This window comes from Cygnus olor, chromosome 10 (assembly GCF_009769625.2).
Source record: "Cygnus olor isolate bCygOlo1 chromosome 10, bCygOlo1.pri.v2, whole genome shotgun sequence".
NCBI lineage: Eukaryota > Metazoa > Chordata > Aves > Anseriformes > Anatidae > Cygnus > Cygnus olor.
The window spans coordinates 6,021,866-6,039,462 of record NC_049178.1 but is presented as its reverse complement, the minus strand read 5'-3'; the positions used below and the strand labels follow the sequence as shown (position 1 = coordinate 6,039,462).

General features: G+C 39.3%; 1 long non-coding RNA gene across 1 annotated transcript; it reads left to right on the top strand.

Moving 5' to 3' along the window:
• The first annotated feature begins 743 nt into the window (after window positions 1–743).
• Window positions 744–8,278, top strand: LOC121075686. Its single transcript, XR_005823101.1, has 3 exons — window positions 744–1,654; window positions 3,951–4,040; window positions 8,188–8,278. It is a non-coding gene; the product is annotated as an uncharacterized LOC121075686 (long non-coding RNA).
• Window positions 8,279–17,597: the final 9,319 nt, after the last annotated feature.

Sequence of the window (17,597 nt, the reverse complement as noted above, 5' to 3'; positions counted from 1 at the left end):
GTTAAGAATTAATGCACGTTAAAAAATCTAGTGCTGAGGAATTGAACTCTATTCCCGCCTTCCAGGTGTTTAAGACAGCTGAATGCACTGGATAATAGAGAATAAGAGGATTTTTGAACCTTCTCAGTCTACCACTCTGTTTTGGAACAGAGGAAAAATGGTCTTTTACTTAAATAAATGGAGTTTTCATCTGCTTGGGCAAGCTGATAATTGTTTGCCTCTCCTTCCATCTCCGGCCCAATCATCAGAATAGTTTGATGAAGTCGGATAATCTTGGTAGCAAGCAGTGTTTTTACTTTGGTAACAAAGTCCAACCTGTAATAACAGCAGCTGGGCTTCAGGGAAGATGCACATGGTACCTCCTGTTGTTACACACAGAGACCCTGTGTGCTGCTGAGTAACATGACCTGCTGTTTTTGACAAGTCCCTGAATTCAGCCTTATGATATTTCATATCTCACAGTCTTGTTAGCATTTGTTTTTAAAATGCTGTCTTACCCAGAGACAAAGAAACAGTAGCCAGTTGCTCAGCTTTCAAGCTTAGAGATAGTTGAAGGCATTGATCTGTGATCACACAACACAACATCTGGGAAACTAGAAGTTCCCTTTCCAAAGAGTAGTCCCAGTGAAGGTGTGTCCAGTGCTTATCAGAAGAAAAGTAGAATGTTTATTTTCTGTTTTAATGGTCACTATTAAATCTCTTCATTTATTTATTCACTTGTTTTTCTTAAGAATATGGGGAGGACAACAGGTAGGAGTGGAAAATGAGATTAAAAGCAAATAACTATTTTGCAAATAACCAAAAGAAAATTCTGAAGATGAAGGTGTTGTTTTGTAGACAGCCCATAGGACATGAAATGTGTTGTTTGATTGCTATTACTGTTTAGTTTCCACTTTTGGGTGTTTTGTGGAGATGCTAGACAACCCGGCTGTACCCCAGAGAAAAGTATTGTACATTTTAGACACATTTGTTGTTTTGAGCGTTCCTGTCGTTTGCTAGTGACTGAGAGGTGGCTGTATGACTAGAAGGGGAAGAGAACAGAGTGGGAAGCCTGTTTTCCTAGTATCTTACTATTTGACCTACTTCACTAAACACAGAAGGAAGGCTCGCTACTATTCTACCAGTTACCCTATATCTGACTAGAAAATAATGTTGAGTTTGGTTCCCATACGTCACTGGTTTCTCCACATGTGGACTCTAAACCAGAATGCATGTGTCTACCAGGTTTTGCAGGCTAGTGGAGTAAGTTGCTTGAGGCCTAGGCAGTAGTTGTAGAAGAAAGAATGGTATGGGAACCCATGCTGATTCTTTCCAACAGAAAATTGACATTAACTGAAGTAATCTTACTGATTCGTGGGTAATCTCTTAGTGGTGTAGGATAATAGCAAAAGAGTGGAAGCTGGTAAATCAAACCAGTGTACACAGTAAGCTTCCCATAAGCTTTGGAAGATGTTGTTTTTGATGCATTTGTTTCCATTAATCTCTTTCTTTTCCATGCTTTACAGTTTAGCAGATGCTCTTTAATTATTTCATTCCTGCCTCTAATCTGTATTTGAATCAGTGTAATGAATTTTCACTGCTCAGTTGTTCACCTCAATTAAAGGATGTGAATTTACCACCACAAAGCCAAGTTTCAACAAGCTGCAGCAATTAGGTAAGTGGAGGTTTGTTAGCCATCTGAAAACGTCTTACCTGTGTTTCAGTGTAAGCCTTAGAAAGGGTGCATATTATTGCTGTATGTCATTTTTTGTCAGACAAAAATTAGGAGGCCATTCAATCTACTCTGTTTTGCATCATGATTTTGTTGTCCTATGGTTCCATGATTTTATATTATAGGAGGTTCATTAATTCACATTATAATTATTCCCTTTAAAAAATATCTTGCCTTTCATGAAGATAATTTCTATTTCCCACCTATACTGACAAACCTAAGTAGTAGGAAACCACTAATCAAACTTTAATGCAATGGGTTTGCAGACTTATAAAGCTCAACCCATTTTTTTTCACTTTGAGGGTGTTGTTTCGTTTTTCTGAGACCAAAAGATAGAAAATGTTGCTTTTCTTATTTTAGCTGAAAGCCAGAGATTCCTCTGAAATCCAGGTTTCAAAACCTGGGCCTCTGGAGAGAATGCCACGCCTTGAAGGGACAATTAACATTTTTTGTTGTTGTTCCAAACAGTGATAAGACAATTAGTTACTTTGGTAAAGTGCTTGCCACAAGACTTTGCCCATACACTTTGAATAAATAAATATAAAAGACCAAATTTTACTTTGACGTCTGAGCACACACTGAGGACATTCACCCCCGGTGCAAACTGCTGAGCACTTAGTTCTTCAGCAGATCAAACCACATATTTGCATGCTTAGATTTTCCCCAAGTATATGCAAGTCTAAGCACTTGTTTCTGGGCACTCTAGCCTACCTGTTAAGAAGAGAGATGGAATATTGCTCAAAACAGTCTTTTCTTTATTATGCAAGCCCTTTGCATATGCTTAAACTTGTGGTTTCTGGTTTCATGGTTAGAGATGTTTAGCTAATAGTCAAGTGTAGGGTGTCACTGTGTTTTGCTCTTTCCTGGCAGCACAGCTGAGACAGCTGCAGAGAAACAAATTCAGAGTCAGGTTCTGTTCACCACTTAGTCCCTTCACAATTGCAATGACGAGCTTCGCAAAATAGCTAAGGGAGTCCTGAGCAATCAGTACCTAGTGGCACCGAAAGATTTAGTTAGAGAACCATTTTTTTGTTCCATTCCAGAGACATAAACAGACAAGAGAAATGGCTATACAGCTTTAGGTGTTATCTGACTGCTAAAAGCATTTTATCAAAGCAATAAAATTTAGGTACCCATGTGTGCGGAGCGAAATGATCTCTGTCCTTGTTTCTGTCACGTATAAGATTTTTTTCGGGTGGGGGGTGGGGGGGTGAGGGGGTTAGGGAGGTGGGCGGCACTTCTTACGCTTTCCTGCATGGGCGGTTCCCTTGGTTCAGGTGTCCACATAGCGGACATAACTCCAAATCTAATATGAGTTTACACTGTTTTCTTCTTGCAGGATTCTCCCCTTGAAGGAGTATTTGCCACTGGTGATGCAGTGCCTGCTTTACAGTAGTTCTTAAAAATATGATCACTCATACTAGACATCCATTATGCAAGATCTTCCCCTGCATGCAGTTGAGGGCTATTTATAATAGCTTGATTTTTGCATGCAACTCTGACAGTAATGGGATATAAAATGCTACAGCTTTTTTAAATTCCTTATTTTAGGTTAGCTTTCATCCCTGCTATTAATGCAAGTAACAAGCTGCAGTCATAGTGGGAGAAAGACCAGAGGTGGCAGAGAAGCCACTGATTTGAATATCTTCCTCACGAGGCTCTCAGATGAAGTTGTTTTCTCTCTGAAATACTAGTCAAAGATGTATGTGTGCAGTCCTAGTTCTCGTCTAGCCCACTTTTAGAACAAGTAGAAAAAACTTAAGTTGGAAGGAAAAAAAAAAGCTGCAGCCTTTCCAAGAAAGATTTTTTTCTAAGCATAAGCAAAGCTGAATTTGACATTCTGTAGTTTCTTGAAGGCAGCTGTGGGTTTGGATTTTTCTAGGTTAACAGCGTATCTGTTTTCTGTTGTAGATTCATGCAGCTTTTCTTGTTTAGACATCTTCTGCACACGCTCCTCTCATGTTTGATTTGTAATACCTACATAAGCAAACTGACTGATAAATTATGGTCCCTTTATGTCTCGATGTAAAAAATGGTGGATGCTTGGATGCTGCCATATTCCATAATATAACTGGGAATGCGCCAGGATCTAAGTACGCATGGTGTGTTTTGTACTGTCGAGACGAGGGGAGATAGCAGTGCATAAGAAACAAGATCATATGGTGCAGACACTTTTTCATTTTAAATGAAATTTATGGGATTGACAATTAACCTTCATCTATTTTTTTGTTTTTGTCAGATTATAGCTGCTGGTTGCAGTGTGGAAGTGTTTAATGGAATAGCCTTATTCACCTTTGACCAAGGTCATGCTGATACCACGAAATTAATGGTATGTATTGAAAAGAGAGTTGAACAGTGAGGGTACTCAACATGTGGGTACCTACTAAATGTGTCAGGATATTTAAAAATAAAATTTAAAAAAAAGACAAGGATTACTAGTTTCTGCAGGCTAAGAAAACATGCCTGCTTATATAACCGTATTTGTTGAGCTCTGGGGGATAAACTACTTTAAAAAAAATGTGTCTTCTACATTGGAGTAGTGCTTTAAACTTAATTTTAAAGATGAAAGTTTTTATTTTGTAGAAGAGAAGATGTAATAAAGATAGATTGTGATGAAACAATATCTAAAGCTCCTAAATTAATCACAACTGTAACTTAACAACAAAAGCTTTATAAATATGATTATTTCCAAGTTCCCCAACCTCAGTCTGGAAGAGATGCAATGTATGATCTGCTATGCAGCAGTGGTGGAAACAGCAGCTCACCTTCCTGACAGGGTGGCACCGCCATTGTCATTTTGGTGTTTGTAGTGCAATGCTAATAGGCTCTAAGGGTGGGTGGGATCTTCTGTTAAATTCCAGTCCCGTATAGTAGGCAGGATAATTGATGCCTGGAAACTCCAGCCTTGTTTTGATAGGCTGCTTTAAGGGTCTATTTTATGTTCTCGTTCTAGTAAATAGTTAACTGAAACTGCAACTGCTTTTAAGGAGTCAGTTACTTTTTTTGATTCCTGAAATTATGATCTCTGTGTTTGCTTTGATTCCTGAAATTATGATCTCTGTATTTGCTCCTGTCCTGCTATCTTTGCAACCGTGGTGAATCCATTAAAGGAAACTTTCAAGCATGCCATTCTTATTTATTGCAATCTGGGGAACAACTGAATTGATACTGTCAGGTAGCGTTTGATACATCTTGCAGTTAAAGTGACAGATACTTTGTGGGTTTTCTTTTTCCTTTTCTTCTAGATTTTGTGGTTTACTTTGGAGAACAACACCATTTTAATTCATCTTATAGATATAGAAGATAATTTTGTAGTGATAACAGATAAGCAAAACAAGATCTTCACCTTTGGTCTTGAGAGAGAAGTAAAATGCCAAAACAAAAAATAATAATAATAATAATTGTATCCTTATAAAGCAATTTGATTCCCTCCCTACCCCTCCCAACACCCTTGAACTACTTACTCTTCATAAATAGCTTTCCAACATGCAATTCATAGTTATTAATAGTTACAGTTCTTATGTCATTTCAAAAGCACTCTGTACCTAACAGGCATGAGCCTGAAATTCTTTTGTTCTGAGCCAAAATGAAAGTCTTAGTGCATGACAGGGGGAAGTAAATTAAACAATTGTTATAGGGCTATTTTTAGGTTCAGTAACTGCACCAGGCACTGTTGTTTGATGCTTCTGATTTATTTATTATTTCTGCTTTAAAAATTATAAGGGAAGAACTGTCAGATGTGCATGTTAGACTAAAAGGTGTTTCAGGTCTACACTGAATATGAGTGTGAGGCTAGTTTACACCTGTCTCCTTTGGGGACTTCAGTCGGTCATGCCTATTGTGCTTTGTGTTTATTCAGTTATTTGGTATTAATGTTTTTTTTGTTATTGTAGTTTGTTTTGAGGATTAGAGCATAGAAGTGCCAATAATAAGGCAGTGCCTTTACCCTGCATGCTACGTCTTGCAGTGATGTCCCTGCATTGCTCTCTAGCTTCTAGTGCCTGTAAATAGTGGCTGCAAATCAGTGTTGCACCTTTGGCAGCAGGGGTAATTTTTCAGGATACAAACGGAAATTAGTTGTCCTGCAGGCTGTTAGGGGACTTTGTACTTAGCTGCCCTTCCTGATTTTTTTTTTTTTAACTCTTCTGTTTTTTCTCTTGTTTGTAGTCTTTACTGTTAAGCAAAAAATGGCATGTTTTATATTAGTATCATTTCATACGGTTCAGTTCTAGACAAGAATTATTAGGGTTATCTCGTCCATACTCTGCAGTCTTAGGTCCATGATATCTGTCTAATGCTGCAGCTTTTCTTAATACCAGAGCAGAAACTGAAACGTTTCTTCTAGAAGCACGGAAGGCATCAGCCTTCACCTCTTAAAAGACAATGTGAAGTTCACCATTTCATTCAGTTATCACAGGTACAAATAAACTGTTTCATACTTCTCGCCATTTAAGTTTGGCTTGATATGAGACAGGACTCAAAGGCAATTTGCTGACTGTCCTCTATCCTAAGTCAGGATGGCAAGCCACTGCTAATAGCCTCAGTGACTGACAACAAATTGGGAGAGAAATGAAAATGATAAGATTTTTTTTTTTATGAGCAAGCTATTCTGTTACACATTCTCATTGAAGTAGTAATCTGAAACGAAAGGTTTTTTTATTGTTTCAGAAATAAATGGACTAATTTCTGCCCAGCTGAACTTGATCAGAATTTCAATGGCATTTAAGAGGCATTGGCATTTAGAATGGGTCAAAAATATTTAAAGAGGATAATTCCTCCTACACAGATTTATACAAATACTGTCATAATACCTTTCAGAGTCCCAGCTCTCTTCTGCAGTATGCGGAAGCTTTAAAATGTCCAGTAAAGCCGTCAGCTGAAATGTTCATTAGACACTTATTTCAGATGATTTTAAGGATTCTTTGGAATAACAATTGTTCTAGATCTGGCTCTCTGAACAGACCAAACAACCATTGTCCCTCTGAAATGGTATCTAAAGCCCTAGACGGTAAGATACAGTATTTGTTGATATGTTAGCTTTTTTGCTGCTCATAAAATATAAAATAAAAATTAAATATCTGGCATGCTAGAAATGTCTCATTTCAGCTGAATTGGGTTACGAGGTAAATCTTCAGTTGTATCCTCCTCTGCACTGTGCATCTTCGTACTTTTTCTTTGGGTTGCAAATAACAGAAATGAACTAAGCTGAGGACTTGCTGATGATAAAAGGGAGTATGTTTTGTGCTCCTTTTATGCTGCTTGTGCTAGGCATAGAGCTCATCCATCTGCATGATCAGCAAGCTAGTCTCAACCTCCTAATCCAGCAGCAAAAGTGGTTTTAGTTAATAGATAGTTTCCAGATATTTGCAAATGTTTTTTGCTTTTTTTTTTTTTATGTGTGCTACTCTATGTATACTGTGCAAATAGAAAGAGCTGTGCAAATCTGAGTGTTCTTCTGGCATCTTCCCTGCTTCCTTCCTTAAGGCCCCCTGCCAGTGTATGAGAGCAGTTTGCTTTGTGTTGTTCCAAGCAGGGTAAGAAGGCAGTGGTTGTACTTAGCCAGAAGCAACTTCTTATGGAGATGCACAGTGTGTTACTGCTAAGAGAACTAGGATATCGTCTTTGATTTCGTCTTATACGTCACACATCTGTCTACACTGATATATTCCATGAATTTTTTATTCACTTTGTCACGCTATCTTTGTGGTACATCTCTATTTTTCTTTCAAGTATTTGGAAATCTACGTTGAATAATTTGTATTAGGAAGCTTACAAGTAATAAGTAATGTTAAGCTTTCCAAGGTATGATAGTAAGTTAATTTTGATTACTTGCCTTCATTTAATTGCTCTTGTATGGATTCTGATCTTTTACAGTTTATTTTGCTCTCATCTCATCTTTGTAATTCAAAGAAATACAATTTTGGTAATATTTGGGTTGCCAGTAAATTCTATGATATTGCAGTGTTTAAAAGTTGAGTGTGTGTGTGTATAAAATCTTACTTTTCTGTGGTGATTACTGAAGTCTATTATGATGGCAATTGTTTTACGTGTAAAAGCTTGTAAGAGAAAACGCTTTTAGTTGTCAAATAGCTTAAAAAAATAAAAACCAGTGTATTTTCTTATTAGCTGGAGAGCAAATGGCAAGAAACAAACACACACACCTCCGCCCCACGAAATTTAGGAAGTACTCTGGTGTAAAAAGTCAGTGCTCTTTATTCAGAAGAGAGCTTATGTAAATAGAAATCGATTGAAGTGCTGTGTTTTTGGAAGTTTTACCTCCAATGTTACTAAATACGTGTTGCTCTTAGGAGAGAATATAGGCTGCTTCATGATTTATATAGTGTTAGTTGGTCATGACTAGGGATAATTGTGAGGCTGAAATTCCAGCCTATGGAAGAATCTGGGCAGTACCTGTACTGTGTGATGCAATCCTTAGCAATGGGCCTAACATAACAGCTGCTGTGTGTTTGCACCAGATTAATTCTGAGCCAGTAAACCTTCCCGGCGTGAGGAACACCGAGCTGCATGGCATGGACACACCCAGGTGGGTTTGTAGGGGCTGGATAACCTGCAGCAGCACCAGCCCTGAGGTCAAGCTAAATCAGCTCTCGAGCTGATTCTGTTTTGTGGCAGTTTGTTGTGTATGTACTGACTGCCTCCAGGTGCAAGAGGACAGTGAATAACGTTTGAGCTGGCTCCTGACTGGAGCAGCTTGGATCTCTCAGCTGTGTTGTATAGCGTTCCTGAGCACAAGCTACCCACAGGTGTTCAGGTGTACCCAAAGGCTTCCGTTGGGAGCACTTTTTGATGGGAGTAGATTAATTCCTGCTTAATAATAAACCCTGAAAAATGAGGAGGAATAGATGCTTGCAAAGTTCATTGATTTCTCTGAGGCAATTCACTGTTGCTTTCATGTTACTGTTGTTACCTTTAGTTAAAGAATTCCATCTTCATTTCCTACCTACAAAAAAGATTAAGTATTTACAACAGAAATACACAAAAATTATAGCATTTTAATCTGCTGTAGTTCTTTGTCACTTATGGCCCATCAGATTATTTTTTTTTAAACAGACTGCTGAAGTATTTTTTGTCACAGGCTTAAATTAACATTTTGTGTTCCTTTTTTAATTCAGTTATTTTTAATCCTCAAAATTGGGATGGTTGAGTGGTCGAGCAACAGTGGTGTTATTCAAATTAAATGTTCCTTAGATACTTGTACTTGTCAGGAGATGTTTGCTTCCTCCTGACTTGCAGATTCTCCTCATCCTCTCACTGTTGGTAACTGTTCTCTTCTGCAAGGCACCCAGAAGGTGCTCCAAGCAAAATGAGCTAGATAAGCATATTAGTTTAAGTTGGTGATCCAAGCTACCTTGTCTGAATTTTCACCTGAGTGATAAGATAGTGCTTACATGAAGTAGTCTGCTGACTCTGCAGTGGAGGTGGTAATTTCCTGGCAGAGGAGCAGATGGCAAATTCAGGTGGTTAGTCATCTTCAAGCTCATTGTAAGTTTGTTTAAAAAAATAAAAAATAAATCCACTTGCTTTAGAGTTTTTATTATGAGGGCTATTCTTGCATCTTGTTTTACGGTATTTTAGTACCAGTCTTTTTTTACCCAGCTAAAGCATGTATTATCATCTACCTGGACTTCTGCGAGGCCTTTGACATGGTCCCACATGACATCCTGGTCTCCGAATTGGAGAGAGATGGATTTGATGGGTGGACCATACAGTGGATAAGGAGTTGGCTTGAAGGTGGCACCTAGAGAGTGGTGGTCAATGGCTCTATGTCCAAGTGGAGGCCGGTGACGAGTGGTGTACCTCAGGAGTGGGTCCTCGGACTGGTGCTGTTTAATATCTTTATCAATGACATAGACATTGGGATCAAGTGCACTCTCAGCATGTTTGCAGATGACACCAAGCTGAGTGGTGCAGTTGATACACCAGAAGGAAGGGATGCCATCCAAAGGGACCTGGACAGGCTGGAGAAGTGGGCCCACGTGAACCTAATGAGGTTCAACAAGTCTAAGTAGAGGGTGCTGCACCTGAGCTGGGGCAATCACAGACATGAGTACAGACTGGGAGAAGAACTCATTGAGAGCAGCCCTGCAGGGAAGGACTCGGGGGTTCTGGTGAATGAAAAGCTCAACATGAGCCAGCAGCGTGTGCTTGCAGCCCAGAAGGGCAACTGCATCCTGGGCTGCATCAAAAGGAGGGGCCAGCAGGGGAGGGAGGTGATTGTCCCCCTCTGATCAGCCCTCGGGAGGCCCCACAAGGAGTACTGCATCCAGGTCTGGAGCCCCCAGCACAAGAAGGATGTGGGGCTGTTAGAGCAGGTCCAGAGGAGAGCCACAAAGATGATCAAGGGGCTGGAGCACCTCTCCTAGGTAGAAAGGCTGAGAGAGCTGGGGTTGTTCAGCCTGGAGAAGGCTCCTGGGGGACCTCGTTGCAGCCTTTCAGTACTTGAAGGGGATGTATGAAGAAGATGGAGAGCAACTCTTTTCTCAATCAGACATTGACAGGACAAGGGGGAATGGTTTTAAACTAAAAGAGGGGAGATTTAGATTAGAGGTTAGGAGGAAATTCTTCACTCAGAGGGTGGTGAGGCACTGGAACAGGCTGCCCAGAGAGGTTGTGGATGCCCCATCCCTGGAGGTGTTCAGGACCAGGTTAGATGAGGCCCTGAGCAACCTGATCTAGTGGGTGGCATCCCTGCCTATGGCAGGGGGTTGGAACTAGATGATCTTTGAGGTCTATTCCAACCCAAGCCATTCTATGATTCTGTGTATTGTAGATGTCTAACCCAGAGTATGTTCTTACCAATGCTTGTTCTAACCATCACTTAGAATAGTTTGGGTTAGAAGGGACCTTAAAGCCCATCTAATTCCAACCCCTGCCATATCTAGGGACACCTTCCACCAGACCAGCTTGCTCAAAACCCCATCCAGCCTGGCCTTAAACACTTCCAGGGATGGGGCATCCACAGCTTCTCTGGGTAGCCTGTTCCAGTGCCTCATCACCATCAGAGTAAAGAATTTATTCCTAATACATAATCTAAATCTATGCTTTTTTAGTTTAAACCCATTACTCCTTGTCCTACCACTACGGTCCCTGACAGAGTCCGTCTCCTGTTTGAACAGATTAGTCTCCGTTCATTGGAGGTGATGGGACTGAGCAGGACTTACTTTCAGGTTTTGTGAAGAATTGAATTTCTGGGAAGATAAAGATTTTTGTCTTGACAACTGGGACAGTAAGACGTACAACTCAGGAGAATCTTTGAAGTCTGGATGTTTAAACTGACTTTAGCTTACCACAAATTTTTAGTCTCTGTCCTGGTCATCATCATTTATTTTTCTGTTTTCTATTTTTCCCTTTAAGAAAGGAGAACTGGGAGATAACTGTACCTGCCGTTTGTAATTTGAGGTTCTACAGTACAAGAGAAGATCCTTGCTCCTTCTGCCTCAGAAAGGAATGAAGCACGTTCAGGTACATACATCATCACTGATTGCTTGTACAATTTACATAACATTTTTTAAACAGAGATTATATCTTTTTTCTGCTTGATCAGCTGATAAAATTAGAAAACTACACTAGTGTTTCCCCACCCATAAACCTCTATTCCCTCGAACCTTTCATCTTAAATAAAAGCAGTTGACTTGAAATTCAAATAAGAGTTGAAATCAAACCCAAGCTGGGTGCAGAGTTTAATTAGATGTATACCAGGCAGACCATCTCAAGAATCAGGATGAACAAAAAAAAACCAACACGTGATAAGATGATCACCTCTAAGGTGGTCAGAGAAAAATATAGGCTGTGGAATAGCTGTTTTGGAGAGAGAGAAGGAAAAAAAAGTCTTTTAATATAGTATACAGGTATTTTAAAGTCTTAATAAAGTCTTAATAAAGTCTGGAACTCAATATCAAATCAAGTAGACTTAAATCAAATATATGCGTGTAGAATACGGCATATGTGGAACTGAAAGAAAAAATGTGGTTCTACAAGTTAATGGGGTGGAAAAGAACTCTGCAAATAAGTTTTATTGGTGTCCTCAATACCAAGTATTAAATTAGATTTGGAGAAAAGAAATGTCTCCGTACATTATGTGTGTATAATCTTCCACATCTTTAATTGGGATATAAGATGCGCTATTTATGTTGTGATGAAAAAAGTAAAATCCATGCCTAACCTACTGAGGAGTAGTTCTGCTTGTACAATTCCAAACCAGCAGGAATGCTAAGTAAGAGAATATGTTTCATTGCTGGACAATTAAACAGGAGTCTTGTATTAACTGGGTTGTGTCCTTCAGAAATAACTTAGTACAACCTTTGTCTTGTGAGGCTTTTTGTTTGATTGGTGTGGTTTGGTATTCATTGCAGTCTTAACTGGCACAGCTAGAAGTTTTTGCATTGAATGAAACTGTAATGCTGATAATGTTCAGAAAACATTGAGCTCATCCATATTGAAATAATTTTGTGGTCCCACAGAACGAAAATTCTAATTCAGTTTTGTAACATTAAATAACCATGTTTGTGTTCTTTAAAGTAATACGTGTCATGTAGCCTTTGAGGCTGGTAGTTATGAACTGTTTTTCTTTTGAGTATTAAAATTGGAGCTCTAAACCAGCACCTTATTAAAATATTCAAACAGCTCTTTCAAAGCTGATGGCTTCCAAATGGAAATTTAAATACCTTTGTGATAAGGAAAAGTCAATAGAGAGGTTGTGAGCAGTCTACACATGTCATAGGGTGTTTGTTTTAAAAGTACAGCATTCTTGAGAACTGCATGAGATGCAATGGAGTTGTTAAAACATTTGTTCTGATTTTACTTCACAATGATGGCTCCTTCTTGATAGGAATATGTTGAATTCTCAAGTCCATGATGTAACTGAAAGATAGTCACAGCTACACATCTCAAGACCGACTGTGTAACTCAGGATGAAGTTTAAAGGAGTGACCAGTTCTAAATATGTCCACAAATTTTAGATAGTCATTTCATAAAAGCAATTTTGCATGTAGTACTGAAGTATGTACCTGCTGGCATATCACTGTAGAATTGAAAGGCAAATTTTATATGTAAATTACTGCAGTCTTTGAAACAAAAAATAGTCTTCTGTTATGGTATATTTTAAGCATTCTGCAAACTGGCCTTGCCAGCTGTGGAATGGGCCAAACCTAACAAGATTGTTGTGCACACTTTTTGGAAAGTATGGAAACTATTGACATGCAGTTAGTTAAGACGTTCATTTATATTGTTTGTATGTTTCCCAAAAGTGAATGTGAAGCATGCACTAAGCCTAATATACATTATGTGGAACGGGCATTCTGGGGTGGAATGCTTGGGACGATAAATGGTCTTGTCAGTACAGAAGCTTGAATGGTCAGAATAACTGTCCAAGTAAGTTGTAGTGAGTTTCACCTTTTGCAGGGTGGAATTTCTGTAAGTGCTAGGAGAAATCCATTTTTCTGTAGACTTCCTAAAAATGGATTTTGGCCCAACTTGATGAGGTGGGGCTGATATTGACCGTGCTGCGGACTCTTAAGAGCTGGGTAAATAAGTTAATCTGTCTCTCCATTTGAATGGAAGCCATGAAGATAAAATAAATACACTTATACACCAAGTACTCTTTTTATCATCCCTAGCTACGTTTATATGTGGAACAATTCAGCAGAGTGCTGAACTCCTCTATTCTCTACATGTTTAAAGACTATATGGGTATCACTCAGTGTAGTGAAGTTGTATTCATTTTCTTTGTCATGTTGCTATTTCATACTCATTATCTGATACCTTGTACCAGCTCTGAAAGATGGAAAAGAAGTTTGCAATATACCTTTGAAAATTACAAGCAACTACTTAGATTAGGGAAAAAGAGGTCTGAGGGGCTTTTGTATGCCTTTTCTTTAGAGAGCTCCGATATTTTCTGTATTGGGTAGAGGTTATGCAGCTGTTTTTATCCCACTGCTAACATCTTAGGTTACAGGAATCTTTCCACTTAATTGAGCAAACACAGGAGAGTTTATGTAACTGAAGATCTGCAACTGCCAGTAGAATTAATTAGGAGAGGAATAATTAGGCAAAGAGTAGTGTCCAAATGGTCCCAATAGAAAAAGAGTATTGCAATCCCAATAGAAATCTCATTAATGTTATTTGCGATGAGCTGTGCCTTTTGCAGTACCATAAAGGAGGTAAATGTGGAAGGATCTCAGTGGGGTGTCAGCTTGGGTATGAGGCAGAAACGATATCAAGGTTTTAAGCTGCCTAGTCTCATTGTTGTCACTTAGTCATGGCTGCAACTCCACTATCTGCTTAAAAGCCTTTCTTGGTTGAATGAGCCACTTATGGTGAAGTAGGTATGAAAGAGGATTTCAGTTTGGCACTTGTTACAGAACTGTGGCTTTATGTATCAGAAACAGGTTGTCCCTTATGCCAAGCAGATAACCAAATAAAAAATGAGACAAAGCTTATTTCAAACATTCTTGCTCGAAGTCAGCAGCTTACTGGTTCGAAGAACAGAGAATTACTGAGCATGTTATCTAGACCTTCTATTGTAATGTTAGTTAGACAGAGGAATAAAAGAAAAATCATTCTGATATCTTGTTCCAATTACAAAATTGTGTAATGGGATACAAATCTACTTTTGTATGAAAACTGGAATAGCTAGATAACATTTTTTTTAGCTGCATCATGAAAAGACATCGATGCATGTACCTAAGAAAGCACTCAGATTTTTTTTTTTTTTTTGGGGGGGAGGATGTGTGAGAGACAAACAACTTAGAAAAGAATGTATCTGATACTTAATCCTATCACTGTTCACAGCCTTACCAGTATCCGCTTTCTTGACCAACATATTTTGGGGTGTAGGACTGGGACATTCTTCTACAATAGAAAGGTTAATTAAGGTCATGTCGCGTTTATAGTGGCTGTTCAACACAAGCCTCTCTGGTTGCACGTCTGTCATTTGGTCAGTGAGGGCATGTACCTTAGACATAGTTCTCAGGGGTAAGCTGAGGGTGGGTAAATCAAATCTTCAGTCTATAGAGAGTCATGCACAGCCTGGTTACTGTAACAGATAAGATGATTTCTTTATTATTTTCCCCTGATTTGACATCTTTTTTTAGCCCTTATACAAATAACTGTGTTGTATTTCTCTCTACAATACTGTACAATACAGAGTGCATTTTTCAAGCTTGTTTCATAGGTGCATTAGGATAGTATGAATTAGAATATGGCTAATATGTACAGTGGGATATCTTCCATGAAAAACTAACAGTAGAAACGAAGCATTTTGCAGATGATGATTCAGAGCTTCCAGCTTTGGGAAGAGATGAGTCTTATCCCATTTCAGAAGAAGTATCTGAGGCCTGGAGAGGTTAAGGAAGCTGTTTAAGGATCACAAATATCACCTGTGGCAATGCTAGTAACAGAAATTGTCTCACGCAATTCCAGTTTCTGACAGTATTGGAATAATAGCCTTTGTCCGTCTACTGGTGAGGTACAGTGCCTTCTGGAACTGTTAACAGGATTTTGTTTGATTTTATGATCAAAATGAACTCACAGCTAAGTAGTGCATGATGTAGTGAATACACTTTATTTTCAGTGATTGCTAAATTAATCCGCAATTCTGGAAGCCAAATGCCTCTCTTTATTAGTGAAAGTTTTCAATAAGTGTTGTGTGCATTTTATAGTTATCTACTCTACTTCCCCTATTAGCTGTTGTTACTGATGTTTTTAATTAACTTTGTTTCCTATTACAGTAGCATCTGTGGATAAATAGCAGTAAGGTTAGCCTCTTATTTATATGCATTTTTTAAAATGTGTCTATAAAATACATACCATTCAGTTCTGGATTCCTGGGGCCATATTCAGGCATACATATAGCTTCTGTAGTGAAAAGAGATTGACATCCAAGTGAGATTTTTGCGACTTTTCCTATAGATAGTAGGTATGAAAGCAAGGTACAGATAAGAGAGAGTTGTCCATTTATGGGTCTTTGAACATGGTCTACATAAGAGGTTGTTGTGGTTTAGCCCGGCTGGCAGTCAAACACCACACAGCCGTTCGCTCACCCTCCCCCCTCCCTCTCCGGGATGGGGGAGAGAAACGGGAAAGTGAAGTCTGTGAGTTGAGATAAAGACAGTTTATTAAGACAGGGAAAAGAATAACAACAACAATAATAATAATAATAGTATTAATAGTAATAATGTGTACGAAATAAGTGATGCACAATGCAATTGCTCACCACCCGTTGACCGATGCCCAGCCTATCCCCGAGCAGCCGGCCCCCCCTCCACCCCGGCTAGCCACCCCTATATATTGTTCAGCATGACGTCAGATGGTATGGAATACCCCTTTGGCCAGTTTGGGTCAGCTGTCCTGGGTCTGTCCCCTCCCAGCTCCTGCTGCATCCCTAGCCTGCTCGCTAGCAGGACAGAGAGAGGCTGAAAAGTCCTTGGCTTGGTGTAAGCACTGCTCTACAACAATTAAAATATCAGCATGTTATCAGCGCTCTTCTCATTCTAATCCAAAACATAGCACCCTGCCAGCTACTAGGAGGAAAATTAACTCTGTCCTAACTGAAACCAGGACAGAGGTGATACTCCAGACTTTACTGTCCAGACCAGCATACCTGAAAACATGGGATTCTAACTTGTAGTACATGGTCATGCATGCCGAATTTGTTGCAATTTATTAGCTAACCAATTGTAGTTCTAATGGCAAAATCTTTATTTTGATGCTTTCTAAGCACAGTCCTTTTGTAGTCTTGTACAGAATTTCTAGGAGGGAGGGTGCACAAAAGAGCTGTTCAGTGAATGAGCAGCGAGACTGGTGCTTCTGCAGGGAGCTGGCTGTCATGAACATCCCCAAGCAAGTTTAGCATGTGCAGCATTTGCATTCAATATGTCTGGGACCACTGAATGCTTACACAAGAGACACAGCAACTGTGACAGATGTGCAAAAGCTCTGCTGCATGTCAAAAATACCAGTTCCTGTGCAAACACTGTGCAGTTAGACAAGTGTTGCTTCTCCCTGTGATGTTCTTGATCAAAACACGTGAATGCATTGTGCAGCGCAAGCCTGACTAAGGCCAGTACTTTCAGGATTGGCAAGTTTTACTGGCATGAAAGATCTCTTCACAGCCAGCATATGCTGAGCACAGACTTCGCTTCTCATTTGTATGGAAACACTGGGTATTTGTAGTGTTCATGGACTGTACTGCAGAACTCTTCAGAGCTGTTGGAAGAGAGCTGGAGAAAACAGGAAATTAACCTTAAGTCTATCCAGAGCAGCAAGCAGAAAATGGGTTTTAGTTTGTTTACTCTCTCACCAGAAATAAAATACTTCTTGTTCTTCAAACATTAGCCTGGCCTAAGTTTTAATAAATTCTTTAGGCAAGTTTTTTTGATATCCAGAAATACTTTTCGAAGCAAGTAATCCAGGCTACTACAAAGACAGGAACTGTGGATTTTGAATAATGGGAAGTGGAAATAATCCAGGACATGTTAGGAGTGTGATTCAGAAATAAACAGTTGATAGAAAGTTAAAGCAGAAGAGCAACTGAGAACATTGACTTTCCAATGCTTCAGGGAAGTTAAACAGATCAGGTGAAGCATAACTGAATAGGTATAACTCTCTGTTGAGTCTGAGCGGCTGAACCTCCTCCCTCTAGTCCTCCTGGGTCTGTGTCCTGCCTTGCCCTTTTCACCATTACATCACAGAAGAAAAATCAGATTGCATCTGTTGAGCCAGTTGTACTGTAAAACTCTACTGCATTAGCTATCGTTTTGTCACAAAGTCACACACACACACACGAAAACTACAGAAACCTAATGCTCCTTGGACAGGCTGATGGCTGAAAAGTCCAAAAGGAAAAAGTGAAGATGAGCAAGTGGAA